The sequence below is a fragment of the Ochotona curzoniae genome, unplaced genomic scaffold (assembly GCF_017591425.1).
Source record: "Ochotona curzoniae isolate NIBS_2020 unplaced genomic scaffold, NIBS_Ocur_1.0 contig_908, whole genome shotgun sequence".
Taxonomy (NCBI): Eukaryota; Metazoa; Chordata; class Mammalia; order Lagomorpha; family Ochotonidae; genus Ochotona; species Ochotona curzoniae.
In genome coordinates this window covers 30588912-30608733 of record NW_024466607.1, presented here as the reverse complement: position 1 = coordinate 30608733, position 19822 = coordinate 30588912, and positions in this window count along the sequence as shown.

Here is a 19822-nt window from a genome sequence, read left to right as displayed (position 1 = left end):
CCACCTGCCACACACCGCACATATCTCCACTGAATTACTTGATGTAAATGGTTATTTCATTCCTGTTCAATAATGTCTTGTTGCTACAGCAATGGCCATTTGAAATACCATCAAAATAACAGTGACACCAATTTGTTCACAGGATTGGGTCTTAATTGTCCACCCATTGTTTGAAAATAGAGAACTGCCTCATTAATCCACTGCAGAATATTAAGCATTTCATTAAAATATTGCTTGGAAAGGAGTCACAGTGCATCCCCTTCCTGTGTCCTTCACATCCAGCGGTATTATCTGTTTTGCATTTTAACTATCAACCTAAGAAAAATCTGGGCATCTGTGACCTTTTAATTTGTTCTTCAAAGAAAACATTTCTAACGTTATGTAATAAATCAATCATTACTTGCTTAATAATCTTAATGCTTGTCTTTGAAGTCGGCAATCCACAAGAGAGCCTGGGATTTTTAAAAATTGACAGCTCTCTGGTCATTTGATGCAAACTGTGTTTTATTGATTAGCTCTGAAACTGTATTTGATATTGGCTGCCCGTGAAGGCATTGGATCCTAGATAAGAATGAAGACTATATACACACCTATAAACATGCATACATATTTGTAAGCAGTCCTATAATACGTAGGAAGCATCTGGGAATTGAAATTTTTTAGTATTTAGAAAATTCTTGCTTATTAGAGAAGTAGAGAGATACACAGGGAAAACTCGCACTGCTTGATTTACTGTCCAGATGTCCACCATAGCTGGGACTGGGCTGAGTCATCCTGAAGCTGGGAGCTGGGGACTCCTTCTAAAGTCTCCCACATGGGTCACAGAAGCCCAATGATTTGGACCATCACTGTTGCGTCCCAGGGTTGAGGAACTTGAAGTCAGGAGCTGGGTGTTCAACCTGGATATTTTGACATGGGAAGTGATCTTAACTAACATCTTAATTACCCGAGGACTTTAGTACTTAAAATTTATCAGATAATATGAGCTCCCACTGAAGTCTAACGTATCTTTGTATATACACATACTAACATTATATAAACATATACACACACATATATATGGATCATGTTTTCTATAATTTTTGTTTTTTTGACTGTTACGTAAAATTATACATATTTATAGGGAATCATTTAAATATATGTATACATTGTGTAATATTCCAGTCAAAGTAAATATGTCTATTACCTCAAAGATTTGCAACATCTTAAAATGGCAGAATTTACAACTGTGTTTTCTGGTTTTATACATGCACTATTTAAAATGCAAATTAATCCAAGTTCTTGCAATCATCTTTTGTGTATTTGGGCCCTGATTTGCTTTATTATCTGAATAATTTTTCAACATGGACATTTTTCACCTTAGAAATAATATGCTACTTACTTGTTATTAATGTTCTGTTTATTATACAAAAAAGGAACCCCAGATTTTTATTTTATTCTGAAGATGAGCTTCAGATAACACAGTTGCAGAGCTACTGCTACTTTAATGACTAACTGCTGAATTATAGGTTTCCTGATTTGACGTGTACTTAGAAAAAGCAACACAATGCAATTAATCTGATAGTAATAGGAAGGGAAGTTAATATTGGCCTGAAGCTAAATTGTTCATTGTAAACATCTAGCCTGAATAATTTACAATCACAAAGGCTCATTCTGGCTCCTGAAAAAGCCCTCTCGTTTGCTGTTTCTGGGACTCTGCTCAACCTCATTCTTTTCCAGAGAATTCCACCCATTCATTACCTCTGTCTTAACCTTGTTACTGATGTGACTGTGAAAGTCCTTGTGCTTCTCCCTGGAATGGAAGGCCCCTAGTCTGCTGGGCCAAGGGCATCCCAGTGCGCACACCACCAGCTGTGCAACCTTGGGCAGGGCATTGAAATCCCTTGGTAATGGGTTGGGGAACTCTCACTTGAACAATACATGGATGAGGGCTCTAGAAAGCTCTGTCATGGCGAGAGAGAGAGAGAGAGAGAGAGAGAGAGAGAGAGAGAGAAAGAAAGAAAGAAAAGAAAAAAGAAAAGAAAAGAAATGTGGTACACCATTTTCTACTTGCGGGGACCACAAGTAGACCACCTTGCAGCTCCAGGTTGAACATGATGGTCAGTTGCTCTGTAACTCTTCACTCTCTACCCTGCTTTCTCCCTCTTCACCTTTCCTAGCATCTCCACTCAGTAATTAATACTGCAGAGCTTTTGTTTATTGAAGCAATGCTCCCCTAAGGGTCTGTATGTCTTCTCTAGGTTAGTTCACTTTCCTTTTATCTAAACACTTGAAACACATTTAAAAGAGTAGCTTGGCTCTGCTATTTTTGTCTCTTTGTATTTCATAGATAGCTACTGCCTGTCATATTTTCTTGTAGAAATATATGAAAATAAAGGTAGAAAAGTGCTCACTTTTAAATGAAATCATACTGTTTATCAATCCAGACATGGGCTCTACACATCCCCATACAAAGGTGTAAATGTTTTCATGCTAGACTATATATAGATAAAGGTGCTTTAAAAGGAGTTAAGAGTTACTTAAGTGTAAAATATTTGAAATTCATATTTTTCCCTAATATGCATTTTCTCTTCTAGCCAAAAATCTAGTTATTTGATTTGAAAGGCAAAATGACAGACATAGGCCAGGGCAGAGGATGAAGGGGAGAAGGGGCATGTGCTAAGAGAGAAAGAGAGATCTTCCATTGCTGGCTCATTCCCCAAATGTCAGCAACAGCCATGGCTGAGTCTGTCCAAGCAGGAGCCAGGGGCACGTGGGTGGCAGGGGCCCAAACAGTTGTGTTACATTCTCAGGCACAGTTGCCAGAAGTTGGATCCAAAGTAGAGCAGCAGGGACTTGAACAGGTACTCCACTGTCACATACGGTGGCTTAACAAGCTGTGCCACAATACCAGTCCCATAATATATCCACGTTTATGGACTTTATGAAGACCAATTCTGTGACTGGGCTCAGCAATTTTTTCCCACCAAAATAAGCTAATGATTTAATTTTCTACAATTTTTTAAAGTATTAATGTATGTATATGTGTCCATATGTAAGTAATACATAGGCTAACAATATATATTTCTGTTTTGCTTAGATTTAATAAACACTTCCCTATTATACAAATTATTTACATCAACATATTTAATGTCTGTAGATAATTTCATTCAGTCAATCTCATTGTCAGTTATTTAGACTGTAATTAATATTATTTAAATAAATAAAAATACCCTCTGGGTGTTTCTGGGGCTCAGTACAATGACTTGGTGACTAAATCTTCACCTTGCAGGTGCCAGGATCCCATATAGACATCGTATCCCAGCTGTTCCACTTCTCATCCAACTCCCTGCTTGTGGGAAAGCAATAGATGACCCAAAGCCTTGGGGCCCTGTGGGCACATGGGAAACCTGTAAGAAGTTCCTGGCTCCTGGCTTTAGGTCAGCTTAGCTCCAGCCATTGTGGCCAGCAGACAGAAGATCTTTGTTCCTCCTTCTCTCGGTAGATCTGCATTTCTAATAAAAATAAATCTTAACAAAACACTGCCTTGAATATCTTCACATACATACACTTTTGTAGCTGTTTTCACCTACTTCTTTTTAAAGAAAATTTTAAAATTTTATTTATATCTTTAAAGATTTATTTTTATTGCAAAGTCAGATATACAGAGAGGAGGTGAGACAGAGAGGAAGATCTTCCGTCCAATGATTCACTCCCCAAGTGACCGCAACAGCTGATGCTGTGCTAATCCGAAGCCAGGAACCAGGAACTTCTTTCCAGGACTTCCATGCGGGTCCAGGGTCCCAAGGCTTTGGGCTGTCCTCGACTGCTTTCCCAGACCACGAGCAGGAAGTTGGATGGGAAATGGGGTTGGTGGGATAGAACCGGCGCCCATATAGGATCTTGGCGTGTTTAAGGTGAAGCCTTCACCTACTTCTTTTGGATAAATTCCTAGATATGTTGCTGCTAGGTCCCAGGGTCCAAGTAGTTTTAGAGAGTTGATTGTTTACTGACAAACATCTGTCCAGAATGGGAGTCCCCACCTCTCTCACGAATTCGTGACACGGGGTATCAGAACGGTTTTAAAGCACAGTTGCAGAATAGCTCTTACAGAGAAACCCTATGAGAAGAGGAGCTGGCGTGCAGTCTGTGTATTATGGGTTGAAACAATACTAAGTTCTCTGGTTAGCAGGAGATGTTGCACTCGTGCTCTGCTGCCGACAAGGATCCTAAAGAGAAAGTTTGACTGCTTGAGAGTGTTGGGCCATCCACCAGGAACTATTGTTTTTGATTGAATAGACCCAAGAAAAGAGTCATAGCATGCATTATTTAGACAGCCCAAGTGGCTGTCACTTCTCCAACTAGGTTAAGTAAAAAAGGTTACACAGGTTAATTAAAAGATAACACCATGCAGTTGGACACAGTTCCTGGGTAATTGTTTCTTCCACCAAGATAAGTATGCAATGCCTGTTACAGAGGTCTAGAAAAAAAATTTTTTTTAAATAAACAGTGACAAAAATTAGACCTTTGTATTTAAAACTGGATTGCTCTTCTAATATGAGGTATTTATAAACCTGGACACATTGTGAAACAGTTTCAGAATCATCTGAAGACATCCAATAGTAATACTGCTCTGTAGACGTGGGTTGTTTGTAATGATACACAAGATGGCATTATCAGCGTTATGGTAAGTTTCAGATATATAGTGAGTAATACAATGGATGATCATGTGCCCATCACCAATTTACAATAATCATCAATCCTTGGCCACTCCTGTTTCATAGATACTTTGTGCCTTCCTGTACTGCTTTGGTTAGAAGCAATATCCTCAATATCATGTCATTTCAATTATAAATATAGTAGGATATCAAAAGGTATTTTTCTTGATTCCAGGTGATTTTTTTTTTCTGATTTCAGCATTAGCAGAATATCCTGGTAAATTATTGATGTTGAGATTTCAGCAAAACATTTGGCTTCTTTAAGCTTCCGTCTCCGCTTCTGGAAGAGCGATGCCTAGTGACATGGTAGGATTCTAGGAGACCTTCAGAAGACTAGCTAGCACATTGAAGTGATGAAAATGTGAAATGATCATGATTGCAGTTATGATCACTGGAATTCATATTTTCTAGATAAACAACATAACACATTAAAAAAAAAACTAAGTGGTAATGTGCATGGAGTTTAAGAAGTTTCTTGGAGAAAAAAAAAAAAAACAAATGGAGTTAGTGTCAGTGTCTTACGGAGTAACATAAGAGGTAGTCGAAGGAGTACCAGCAGTGATAATTGAAATCGCAGTTGAAGGGGGATAGTAAGGCTATGGAACTCTGGTTGTGGGGGACACACTTTAGTGTTGTATTTCTAGGTAGAAACTTGGGGGAAATAAAACCTGAGCAGGTGATCGACAAAGAGAAGACAGAGATCTTGGGTTTTTCCAAAATGTTAAATTCTATTAAAAACCACTCTTGCCACAGTTATAAATACCAATACAGTGGAGAAGGGGAGCTATAGGCAGAAGCCATTTTAAAGTTTTGGCTGATGGGTCCCTCATTCCTGGAAAAGACTAATATTGTCAATCTATAGGTGATCGATACATTTAAGCCATCCATTTGAATTTTGAGGGAGGAATTAGATTGATTCTTTGCAAATCTCATCAAATGACAATAGATGATTTAGAAATGTTGGGTCAAAATTGGCTAATAATACTGTTCTATTAATTGGAAAGCTCATTTCTTGACTGATGTCAATCATTTTCTAATATCTCTATCAAAAATTGACATATGGTAATTCACAATATAGAATCTCTCCAGATGCTTGTGTATATTGTCTACTGTCCATCAGAGGTGGTCCAAGACTTAGGCAACCATTGCCTTGTTTTAAAAAATAATTTTTGCTATGACAAATTAGCTACAGAGATACTTTGGGTTAATACATCTGCATTAAGGAATATTTAATGGTTGATAAAGTACTCATTGGGAACTATTCCTCTTAGACACCGTTTGCAATGAACAAGGACATCAAAGACCGTAATTGGAAATTATGTTGCTAATCTGATGAGAGAAATGCATTGAGGCACTGAGGGCATTTGGTGTCTCCACACAGGAACAAAATTTGTAAGTTTAGATTTTATCCTCATCACTGGGTCTTCCAATTGAAATGGGAAGTGACAGGATCCTGTTTGGATTTTAAAAGGGTCACTGTGGATGTTAGGCAAGAAAGGAGGTGGGAAGACTACTGAAGGTAAAGTGACACAAGTCCATGCAGCAGGTTTGTGGCAATGAGGGTGGAATGAAGTGGGTGGATATTAGCACTTGGAACCTATAGGCTTTGATTGTTGATCTAATGCAGGGGCTAAAGATAGGAGATGAAGGGTGATATTCAGGATGCTGGTTTGGGAAAGAGTGGATGACTGGATTGCTTGCTGAGATAGCATGGGTATGCTTTAAAGGGAAGATGGGAAATTCCATCTTGGATGCATTGAATTGCAGGTGCAAGTACAAGGAGATGGTTGGGTTGGAGCTTGTCCAAATAGATGAGACTGACCTAGAGATGGCAAGTAAAGCCACAGGAACAGAAAGGATCAACAGTAGCAAATAGGAGAGGTGAAAACAAGGGCTCTGAGCATGGTTTATGTCAATCCCTTCAGGCTTGTAGTGTCGCCTGGTGGAATTCTAGTAGCCTCCTTTGTCCATAGTTTTACTTTCTGCAGTTTCAGTTGTGGTCAGAACACATTAAATAGAAGACTAAGAAATAAATTGTAAATTTACTATAGTATATTAGTTGTACTATTTGAGAATATGTTGTTGGTTTCTTACTGTGTCTAATCTGTAAGTTAAACTTTGTCATACGTTGAAGTGTCTAGGGGAAAATTACAGTATACAGAGGGTTTGCTCCCATCTTCTGTTTCAGGCATCACTGGGAATCTTAGAAGACAGCCCCAAGGATGGGGGGGGGGCTGTTGTAGCTTTTCAGGGGTGAGTGGATCCTTGTGCCAGGGAAGGAAGGAGAGTCATCGAGCTGTCATTTACATTCCTGTCAGAAGAGATTCTCAGGATTGTGTGGCAGATTTTACAGTCCAGTTTCTTCGTGCTTTGCCTTCTTGTTCTCCTGTATCTCAACTATGGGTGAGCTCCTTGACTTCTTTCAGTCAATCCAATATGATAGAAATGGCCCTGAGCCAGTCTAGACCCCTGCATTGAAAGACTGGCAGCTTCCCATTCCTGGTTGTTGGCGTATCTGCTTTTTTGGTGCCTCAGTTACCTACAGCCTGGAGGAAGAGGGACCCGTGGATGCAGGCTTGGATTGTCCTTCCAAAGCACAGAGCTATAGAGGAGACTGTCTGCACCCTCCAAACCGAGGCATCAGCCGAACCTCACAGAGCAGCCGGGATGCTAGTCGACAAACACCACAGAGAGCAGGTGGGCTCAGTGGTGTCCCACCTGCTATCCCGTTCCCTCAAATGTTTTCAGTGTCTCAATTCCGGAATTGTCTGCTCGGCCATGGAGAACTGAAACACTTGTTTCTGCTTGCACTTCTTCCTAGCCGTGCATTGCTAAACATTCTATAACATTCAGCATGTCTGTCGGGTCAAGGGACCTCTGTGCGGAACCAAAACCCAAGCTTTCATCTGTAAATATGAGAAGAAGTTCCACTGTCCCTTCCTCTCAGAATTATTATAGAATATACTTCATAAACTTCATCAATATAACGAATGTGAATTTAAATAAAATCAAAAAGCACTCAGCACATCAAATTTAATTGAAATAGAGTTTGTGAGATTTTAAACTGACAAATATTTGAGATAGTGCTAGTGTATTCGCCATTGTCAGTTATGTTTAGGTAATTCCAGATTTCTTTGGCTCTTTGTGCATGGATTCAGAAGATTTTTCTGTTTTCTCTGTTTATTTAGTATGTTGACCCTTTGCAAAAAGATGGCAGTTCTTCTACTCTGTTTTCACCTTGCCTTGGTCTCAAGGGCCTTATTAGCTTCAGAACATCGAACAGATTCTTTCTGCTAGGGAGCAAGAAGTGGAATTGTATCTAAATGAGTTCTCAGTAGCTACAGAGCTCCTTGGATGACTTGGTTCCAATTGCAGCTTTAAACATTTGTCACACACCTTGTTAGTAAATTAAATTACAAAATTAGAACCATTTGCTCAGCGATCTGGTGATCTGGTGCTAGGTTCCTTCAGGGTGATTGTGTTATTCTGTATCATTCAAATGAACATCGGTCTTGTCAATTTTCCATCCTTATGTTTTTGAGGACGTAGAGAGAGTTCAACTTGAACTGTCATCCTTCATCAAAGTATAGGAGGAGGGGTGCTTCCTGGTGATTCTCTCTAGTTAACTGGATTCTTGCCTGCAGTAACCAGTTCAAAGCAGAAACAAAGTGAGTTGTGAGGTGGGGATCACCTGGGGTGGTTCCTGTAGACTAGGGTCCTCTAGTTTCACTACTGACCATTTGGAATCACGTAGTTCTTTGTTGTGGGGACTATGCTGTGCATTCTAGGGTGTTCGGAGGCTTCTCTGGGCACTAGATACATAGCACCTGTTAATCCTTACTTAGATGTAGCAAACAAGAAATGCATACATACATTGCCTAATATAGCCAAGGACTCCCAAACTGTCCCCTATTGAGAACCATTGCTGCATACACCATAGCATGTTTCTCATCTTAAGGAGCAAATAGATTTTGCCCAGATGTCTCCTCACCTATCCGCCCTTCCTCTCCAAGCCACTGCTTTACACAGTTATAGACACTTCTTTTGAGTCAACTGTCTCTGGTGTTTTTCCCCCAGGGCAAGAATCTCATGTTTATCAGCTTGAAATTTGACAATGGGCTGCTCTTGCTTAGCCCCGCTTGGAAACTCACCTCTATATTTGAAGGTGATTTTCTTAAAGAAGCCTTCTTTCCAAAGATCATAAAACACTCGGCATTAGGTTCTTAGAGTATGTGATGAATATTTTAATAGTTAAAAATGTAGCCAGGCAGCACAAAGAAATGATTTAATGTGGTAAATAAATCTCTTTGTGGGATTTAATGTGCAAAAATGGACAGCAATGGCTTTACAAAAAATCGTTCCCCGAATGGTGAGATCTATACAATGGTGCACTCTCTGTGTTGGATCCATATCTGGAGAGTGTTCACTATATCTTTCTCAGTGCAGAAAGACACTAAGATCATTTGTTCTCTTAGGACATCCATCTCTCTCTTTTTTCCCCCTCAAAACTAGAAGTTCAAGGACCCAGTGTAATATTCCAGTGGCTAAATCTTTACCTTACATGTGCCAGGATCCCATATTGGCACTTGTTTGTACCCCAGCTGCTCCACTTCCCTTCCAGTTCCCTGCTTGTGGCCTGGGAAAGCAGTGGAGGACGGCCCAAACTTTGGGACCCTGTGTCCATGAGGGAGACCCAAAAGAAGCTCCTGGCTTCTGGCTTTGAATCAGCTCTGCTCCAGTCACTACAGCTACTTGGGGAGTGAACCAATGGACAGAAGATCTTTCTCTATGTGTCTCCTCTCTGTAAATTGTCCTTTCCATTAAAAATAAATCTTAAAAAAATGCTAGAGGTTCAAAAAGTTAACTTTCTGGGGAAAGTACTGTTTTGTATAGCATCATTGTACTTGAGAATATAGTACTCATTGTTTTGCCCTGGATCATAATAATGCAGAAGTAGAGCTTCCAAGGTGCTGGGCATGGTCCAGAAGAGCTCCACTTGTGCAAAAGCGCAAGGCTGTGAACTGAGTCAGGAACTGGTGGACCATGAGTTCAGGGCTTAATTTTGGTACTCCCTGGGTTTGAATAGCCTTGAGCTAAAACTGTTGTTCAGTATTAACCGATTGGGAAGAATGTCAAAGAAGGAGAATATTTTTGACATGTGAAAATTACCTGAGATTGAATATCACCGTGCATAATCAAGTTTGGGCCATGGCCACACCGTTAACTTCTATATGGTCTGTGTTGGCTTTCACCCAACAGTAATGATGTGAGCAGTCCAAGCAGAAACATCCCCTAGCCCCACCAATATACACACATTCCCAGGCATTGCATGACCCTTTTCAGAAACAGTTGTCTGACCCCTGTGCTGGATACTCTTATTATCCCCATTTCCTAGGGGTCCAAATGAAAGCACAAAATCAACTCATAGTATTGTGTTAAAAATGTTTACTTTCATCTACTTGAAAGGCAGAGCAAGAGAGAGAGGAGAGCTGGTTTACTCCCCAAATGCATGCAATAGCCAGGCTGGGGCTGGCTCAAGCCTGGAATCTGAAACCCCATCCACATCTTGTATGTGAGTGGCAGGAGCTCAGCCACTTGAGCCAACATCTGATGCTTCCCAGGCACACTGGCAGGATGTGAGATGAAAAGTAGTCAGGACGCAGAAATTCTGATATGAGATGTGGCCATCCCAAGTGGTGGCACAGTGTTTGTCACCACAGTTTATTCTAAGTCACGTGTCAGATAGGCAGCAGGGCTCTGTGTGAACCCAAATGACCTGCTTTGGAGGTCCCTTGACCTCCACTGCAGTGTCACAGTGTGGTAACTGTAAAACTTGCCAGTCTAAAATGCCTGGCTTAAAAAAATAATCAGCAAAAAGCTTTCCTGGAATTTAGTTCCTTTTTATCTTCCATTGCTTTATTGCTGGCTTCCTTCTTTGCTCTCATATCTGACTCCCTGAGTCTTGAAGACTTGTGAAGAGTGTTTTGCAGCCCTTCAGCTGTCCATATGTTTCCTTCTGAATGTCTATGGGTGACGAGTTTGAATTCTCCATTTACTCAGGTGGATTCCTGCCATCTGAGGAAGCAGCCCTGAAGTGCAGTGCCTTTCAGTAGCAAAGGAGTTAGAGAGCAGCAGGACATGTCAAGAGCATAAGGACAATTTCTAGCCCTGTGGTAAGGGATGATTTAATGTCTATGTTAGGAACTTAAAAAAAAGTCTCATGCAGTGGCTAGGCCCATAATTGGCCTTGCTTCATTCAGTTTACCCATGTCACAAGGTAAAAGGCGGCCTTGTCTGCCATGAATTAGTGCCTAGGTCCAGGGAATTACTGTGTTTTCAGTCTGGCATTTGGCATCTTGTTGGTCCCTCTCTTGTTTTTTTATATTGTTAAAAGGTCCTGGATTCGGACCAGTTTCAAACAGCATTCGGACCATTAGGGGACCAACTCAGAACCTTATGTCCTTTTTGGAATTTAGAAGGAGATTGCATGTCTAATGGCTGAAGGTCATTTTAATTCTCAGGTTTGAAAACAGCCCAAAACAACAAAAATGAATATGCCATGTACTGGTTCTCAGTTGGGTTTGTGCCTCCATGAAGGTATACATTTGTCAAAGTGCAGCCAACTACATACTTTCATATGACGATATGAACATTTTCCTCACTTAAGGAAAAGAAGTGTGAAACCTAAATATAAAGAAAGTGAGACTGATTAATTACAGCACCTGCCCAAGACTGGGTAAATCCAGAATTACGCTCTAATAATCACTCTAATTCTGCAGCTTTCTTGAATCCTAGATCAAGGTCTATCCCCTTGTGGAGCTTAAATTCGTTCCCTTTCATTTGAAAGCAGTCATTCTAAGGCCACATAAGGATAAGGGATATTTTCCCCTGTAACTAGTCAGTGTCAGAAAGGTAAGCTCCTTCTGCAAATGTCTTCATTAGGCCACACCGTGTTTACAATTAAATAAAGGTGGGACACCTTGAGGTGAGGGCGGTGGATGAGCTTAATACTTCTTTCCTCAAACTCAAGAGGAATGTGAGTGTTCAAATATATAAAAGATGACCTGGTTACAATCATTCATCATGCCCCTGATATAGATTTCCAGTTTTAGATATAAATATTTTAGGATCAAGACGCTTTCATCTTTCTGTGCCTTGCAAGATTGTTTCCAGTCTCCCTTAAAGTAAGCAGTTTTAATCATTGTTTCTAAATCGACTGAGCTGTGTAGGAAAAAAAAAACAGATGTAAGAATCCATAATCCCTAGTTTAGTTGTAAAGAAATTGTCCAGACTGAGACGGGAACAGGTGGATTTTGATTAATTTTTACTAAGTCCAGGAAGTATTGCTTCAATATTCAATATTCTTTATAAACTTGTCAGGATAAATGTTATATAATTGTAAGAGAATGAAGGAGAAAAGATGAAAAAGAAATATGAATTTATAACTAGCTAATGAGCAATTAAGAGAGATACACTAAAAATATTATCTTCAGAAATGAAGATTCATTGAATAAGAGAAGTGATCATTTACTTGTTTTTAAATGGCTAGTTTTATTTATTTTGAAGGGCTGAAATGAAGGAGGGAGAACAGAGAGACTGAAGGAGAGAGAGATCTGCCACTCACTTTCCTAATACCTTCTGTGGCTGAGGTTGGGACATGCCAAAGCCAGAAGTCCAGAACTCAATCCATGTCTCCCACATAGGTGGCAGGAGCCCAACCACTTCATTCATCACTACTGCCTTCTAGGGTCTGCATTAAGGAGCCAGAAGCTGGGATTGGAAGTAGAGCCAAGACTTGAATCCAGTACGTGATACACATGTCCCAAAACACATCTGAACTGCTGCATCAAATGTTTGTCCCAAATCAAGACAATGAAAACATTTTTAATGAACTCATACTTGTGCACATTTGTGGAAGACAGTGATAATCTGACACATGTAAATGATGTGTCAATTTTCACATGTAAATCGAATCACGGTGAATAGCATTTCCATCTCCTCTGTGTTTGTCATTTTATTGTATTTGGAACCTTCCAATTCTTCTCTTCTAGTTCTTTATGAAATACATGACAAATCGTTGTGGACTGAAGTCACTTTCCTGGACTGCAAGGTAAAGAAACAGTTCCTTCCATATGACTGGTGCTTGTTGTGGTTGGTGTTTGTTAACCAACAACCCACTATCTCCTTTCCCCATCCCTCCCTGGCTGATCTCTCTTCCATGCCTATGATGTGCTTTGTTCTGCTTACATGTAGAAGCAAGAATATGTACTATATTTCTGTGGGTTCCAGGCTAAGCTTTATAGAGAGCATATCCACATTGTCCTAGGTGCTCGGTAAGGGATACCTTCCCTGTGCTGAGGTCATGACGAGGAGAGTGCAAACAGAGTTGAGAAGCTGTACGCCACTCCCGACATTTATGATTCCAGGGTGATAATTGAAAACAAAGATGAACTTTAGCAAGGCATAATTTGGAATGAACTTAGACAAGTCAGTTGCCACAGTTCATTAGTTTTATGCGTGATATTTAGGGGGCCTGGGTGGGGGGCAGATTCACAGCTTCGCTGTCCTCTACAGGACCTCTTTCTTCCTGGAGGAGGGACCAGGAAGGGCGCGGAGAGATCCAGAGCCTTGGAGATTTCAGTCTGGAAGTAACTGACAGAACTGAAGATTTTAAAATGGACCTTGAAATGATGTTCGTCCCAAACACATGTGTTAACATTCAACAGAGAATCATTAACTGCTTGTTTGAGATTTAAAAATGTTTTTGTCTCATCCCAGCAGCATTTCACATTTTCCATTTCTTTCTGCTGACTGTGAGATGATCATAGATATAGAGCTGGCTGAACAAATGGAATCCTGAATATAGCTTTCAATATCATCAATACTTAGAGGATTGCTAACTAGAGATGATATCCATCATCCAACAGTTCTCACTTCTCTTTTGAAATTTAACAAGCAAATCCCAAATTTGCTTTTCAGTACTGGAAGTGAAAATGTGGCCTTTGAGAGAGCAGAACATACAAAAGTGTTCTCTTCCTCCTACTTAGGGAGCAGTCTGAGTATGTAGAGATTTCATGTTAATCTTTTTCCAGAAGTAAAGGGAGACAAGTTGAGAACTATAGTTTATCTGATGGTTCAGTCCCCAAATAATTTGCAGTGGCAAGGGCTGAAGAGAGAAGCTAGGAACTCAGTATAGGCATTCTGTGTGGCTGGCAGGGATCCAAGCAAGTACTTGAGCCATCATACGCTGCTTCACATGCAGGTTGATATATACGACTCTCAAGTCTAACCACTGGCTGTCCTTCCCCTTCTCTCAGGCTTCCATGATGGGGAGCGAGATGGATCACTGAGAAGTTAGGGTAGCCCCTTGTCATGAGTTGTCTCTAAGTGCACGCTTGGGTTGGTGTATTAACTATGTTTTAGAGTTCTAAGATATCTGTAGCTAATCAACTCATTGAGTTGTTTTTGTCTCTGCATGTAATTAAGGCAGTCATTAGCCTTTGGTGGCACTGCAGAAGTTAGCTTTGGTTTAAAATTATGCCCAGGGTAGAAGGAGTATTTCTACAAACCACTTACAACATTTTAAAGCTGTATTTCTTAAATAAATTCTCCCAAGAATGTGTTTAATCTCGTTAAGCCTAAAAAATGTCTAAGCAGTGAGTAGCATTATTATTAGTATTTTTTTTTTTTGGTGAATGAAAACATGAAAAGGAATACAAGCATTTAGAAATAATGAACACTGGATGTGTTTGTTATGGTAACTGTTTAGATTTATAGCAACATGAAATACTTGGATGTCGTTATCTAAAATACTTATGATAGGCTTGTTTTTCTTGATAAGAAATTAATTGATAATAAATCTATGCTAGAGCATATCTAGAAGTAAAAACAGACTGCACCAGCTTAATTCGACTTCAGGGATAAGAAACAAGCAGGTGTTGGAATTAGCATTTTTAAACATTAACCTTCCACATCAGCATTCGGAGACTATACTGGTTGTAGAATTTTGCATGGAGAGCTGTAGATTAGCCCATCCAAAACCCATAGCTTTGACTGTGTTTTGGGACCTCTGGGAGTTTATACAAAATCGTACTTAGAGTCAGGAGTTATAACCAAGAGTTACCGTGACATCATAAAGCTCACAAATTGGCATGTTGTTTGTGAGCAGTGGGCATACTAATCTTCTCGGTGTATTCCAGCAGTGGCAGAGTACGCACTGCTCAAGTGAACACCAACAGCAAAAAGCTGGGTTTCAGTTTTCTTGCTAGATAACTGTGTTGCTGTTGGTAGTTAGCAAACATCTGTGAGTGTCAGTTTTCTTATCAGCATCATAGGGCATTTGGTAGCTGCCCTACATCCTTGATGAAGTGGAGAGTTCTTGCGAAGTTAAAAGTGCTAGAGAAATACAAAATGTGAGTTAAGATGACAAACTGATATATACCACTGAGATAGTAAACATTAGGGACCCCAAACTCCTAAATATTACTCACTTGCCCTGTTCAGAACACTCCTTGGGAAATTTCTCAATAATCATAGGTATACATGAAGATGCTATGACTAATGATAGCAAAATAATAAAAATAAAATAAACATAACTAACGATGGTAAAATGTTGAAAATATCCTAAATGTCCAACAATAAGGGATTGAATAATTAGATTACATTGTGAATATATTAAGAGATACTATAGTTCTGTGAAAATTGATTGCATACTAAGCAAACAAAGTATTTGCAGATTATATAAAAGTATTTAACCATATAACTCCAATTTTTGTGTTTGAGGAAATAAAATACATGATATAGAAAAACTAGGAATAGATGAAACAATGGATATTTCTGAGGGGCGGGCATATGGATGGCTTTCATTTGGGGGGGGTGATATTCTGTGTTGTTGAAGCTTTCTGTATAAAGTACATATAACTTTAATTGGAAAGATGTGTATATGTGTAATGTATTTATATCTCTATCTTTTTGGGTTTCCACTGGGGCTGATGTAGCACTCCCCCCACTCTCCTTTCCAGTTGACATTTGATAACATCCAGAGGTATTTTTGGTTGTCACAACTTAGAGGTCCCACTGGCAACCTGTGAGCAGAGGCCAGCAATTCTGCTGGACACCTGGGCAGCTAAACACACAGGGCAGTAGTCCACAATAAAGGATTATCTGGCCAAAATGTCAACAGCCCCTAGGTGGAGAACTTTCCAGCATTTTCTCCTAGGCCAGAACTCTGCTGGCAGTTTCACAGCCAGAGCTGAGGGGCCAAGAGGGAGTGGTTTGCAAGGGCTCTGTAGGTACCCCACAGTCCTTACTTTCTTTTCTTTCTTTCTTTTTTTTTTTTTTTTTTCTTTTGGTCTCCTCTTCCACACAGCCCATGGAATCTGAATGTTGTCTGCAAGCTAGAAGGGAGGCTGCTTTTCCCCAATGTTTTGCTCATGGTATGCTGTGGCTTTTTGATATTCAAAAGCCTGGCTTCTGGTATTCAGAAACCTCTTAGAAGCATTATGTCTGGCATGGGTTTCAGCAGCCTGCTTCGAAACTCATAAGCCACAGCTTTGTCTCTTTGTTGTCTGCATTTTGCTTTGGTATATTTTCCCCTAGGGCTGTAAGCATACGATCTAACTGCTCAAATTTGTTGAGGGCAGCATAGGCAAGAAGGGTCATGGAGTAAAAGGAAGTACAAGGGTATATTTTTAAAAATCATTTTAGTACATTTGTGGTATTCATTACTTAAAATATGTGTCAGTGTGTGCTAACAACCTTATGAAGTACAGTGCTGACATGATGAATCATTCTCCCTTGCCATTGTTGTTGTTAAGAGTCTTTATGTAAATGTTAGATGATTCCAAATTTCACCAGGGACAGAATTAACTCAGTTTGGAGTTAAGATGACGGAGAAGGATGGCCTGACTCTCACGGGGGTGACTGGCTTTGGTTTCCGGCTGCAGTGCCTGTCTTCAGCTTCCTGCTAATGCAGGCCTTGGGAACAGTGGCTATGGCTCCAGGCATTGGGTTTCTTTCACCTTGGATTGAGTTCTTGGCTCTTGACATGGGCTAGGTATTTGTATGTGGAGGTTGAACCAGTAGACAGTAACATTTTCTGCCTCCTGGGGAACAAAAAGAAGTCAACGTGTTACTTTGGGAGCAGGTATTTGTTTTAAAGGCCTGGGAACCTGGAGTCCTCTCGGCAGGGGATGATTAATGTTGCAGTGCAAGCCAGCAGGCAGAGAACATGAATTCAACCTTCCTCTTACTTCTTTGGTCTTCAGTGAATTGACTGATGCCCATTCATCCTGGGGTGGGTCAGCAGCTTCACTTAGTTCATTAGGTCAACTACTATTGTCTTTCAGATGCACCCCCGCAAAAATAGCCTGAAATAATTCTTAACCAGACATCTGAGCATCCTGTGGTCCACTTAGGTGGCCACATAAAATTAACTAGCACAAGTATGTGGTGTGCAGCACCTTGCACGGAGCGAGTGCCCAATAGGAGACAGCTGCTGTCCTGCTCCTCTACCAGGCAGCCTCATTCCCTTACATGTTTCCAGTGGTTCTGAGAGTCTAGATGATTTCTAAGGCCATGCTTCTAGCCCAGATTTTTTTCTATGAGTCAAGATTCTGCAGCATCTTAGAGTAAGGACACACATTCTTGATTTAGAGGTTTTCTAGCTTAAAAACAAATCTTGTTGCAATTGTCGGGTTGGCTCTCTGGGCCTCGGCTTGCTCATCTGTAAAACGGTGAATATAAATGCTGTCTAGTTGAGCAACTATAATGAAAATCAAACTGTGGGTAGAAACACTAAATATGTTACTTACTTCTTCTGTGGAAGTTTTCATCTCACAAAGTTTCCAGGCACCTAACCTAATTAGCTGTCACCATGTGGGTTGGGTAATCTATAACATGGCTAGCTGGTTGGTCAGTCAAAGCCATGGGGGAGCCAGTCTTCTGTAATGGGTGTTACAATCATCTAATGTTCTTTTTCAGGAATTTAAGCTGTGTATGTTCTGTTTATTCCTTCTGTCCAGTCTGCTTAAAGTAGACCACATTTTTAAAATGTGAAGCCAGAGGAGCATTCTTCTTGTATTTCGTGACCACTTGAACCATTTAGAGAGGTCTGCCATCTACTGATTTAGTCTCCATATGTCTGTAGTGGCGGGGGACTCATTGTGCCCAAAGCTAAGAGCCAGGAACTTAATCTACACCTTTTGTTTGGGTGTCTGGGACCCAGTTACTTGGGTCACCACCATTGCCTCCCAAGCTCTGCATTATAGGAAGTGCAGACAGGAACCAGAGTCTGGTTCCTATAAACCAGGTACTCAGATGTGGGACACATGCATCTTAACCAGCGTTGTAACTGCTAGGTTGCATATCAGCCTCTTCCCTTGCAACTCTTCATGATGAGCGAAAATGAAGCTAATGCATACAAAAAACCCCACAAAACCAAGAGATGGGAAAGATGGACAGACACTATGCACTCTCTCTTACTCTTCAAGAACATCCCAGTTTCCACTAAAACTGGCCTAAATCAGTTTGTGTGAGTTTCTGTCACTAACCATCAAGGGTTTTGGCAAATGTGCTTTCCCAGAAGGGGATGTTTGGCAGTCAGGCAAATGTTTTATACTGCACCTAGCTAGAAATCTATGGGATGTGAGGTCCATTGAATGATTTGGCTTCCCTGGTGGTTAAGTCCCTGATCAAGAGTATTCCAAATGTCAAATGTTCAAGTGAAGCCTCTTAAATCGTACTTTAACATTCGCGACCTTTGACTAAATAATGTTGTTCTTAAGGAGAAAAAAAAAACCCCTCAAGTCCAAAAATAAAAGTCAAATGGCATGTATTTTTATGTCATGTACTAAATTGGGTAAATGGAAAAAAATCAGAATAAAATCCAATACTTCCTTTCTTGCTTTCTGGAAAAGTTTGCACTAAAGTCAGGCCTGGTTTCTCTTTCCACCTTTACTTTGCCACAAGATTCATTTGCAAGATATACAGTCATCATGCTCAGGACACAAGTTCTGAAGACATGCACCTGTGAGCCTGTTAGTGTCGACTACATCCAGAGTGAGACATTTGAGGGGAAGCTGAGTTGGTGATGGGGCAGAAATGAGATTCTCAGTTCTTTGGTATCCAAGGAACACTGACTCTAAGACTCCTTCTTCCTGTATATAAACTGGGATAGTATTTACTTTATCATATACACATATACTTTAAATTATGTTTCAATCAATGATACTACCTAAACGGTCATGGTGACAAGAAAAAAACTGCACGTGTTCAACACAAACATATTCATAGAAACAAAACATGCTTTTGTCTTGTGCTTGAATCAAAGATGTGGATCCTGCAGATGTGGAGGGCTGACTGTATCTACCCTCGCTCAGGGTGAGGCATAGTGGCGACAGGGAACTAGAAAGGGTAGTCTATTACGCAAGGAGTCGGGCTAACCCCTTAGCAGTTTCCAAAGGCACTTCAAATTTCCTGATGCTATCATTCGCATCTTCCTCTTCTGCCAATGGATTCACTCCTATTTCCACGAATCTCAGCATCCTTCACAATTTTGATTTTGATTTTCCCCCTGGGTTCCAACCTTGCCATATGCTTAAATTATTATTACCCTAATGGTCATCTTTTGTCAGAATCACTTTTTAGTTCAACCTCAGTACAAATGAAAATACTCATGAAATCACAGGTTTGGTATGCTGTTTTAACTTTCCTGTCCCAAGGTACCTTAAAATGGATTGAAAAGTTTTTTTTTTCTGTGTTTTTAAGGAAAGTGATTTTGAAACCTATCTGGGAATAAAAGTCACACTTTGGAAAAGAGTGGGTTTTCATTATGTTATGTGTTTCTGAGCAAATATGGGTGTGTTAAAATGTTGGAGGATCTCAGGTCAAAGCCTTATGTCTGTATAGCAAAGCAGGCTTGATAAGGTCAAAAGCTAGAGTCTAGGAGTTAAAGACATACAGATGCGATAGATCTTGGCGAGGCAGAAGGATTAGAGAAACAACACTTTCTTGCTTATTTTCTTGTTTCCTTGGAACAGGCTATTGCAAATCATGCTGCCATGTAGGTATACAAATGTCTCTTTGACGAACCAAAATTTTTTTAACAAATTAGTGAAGGAATGAAC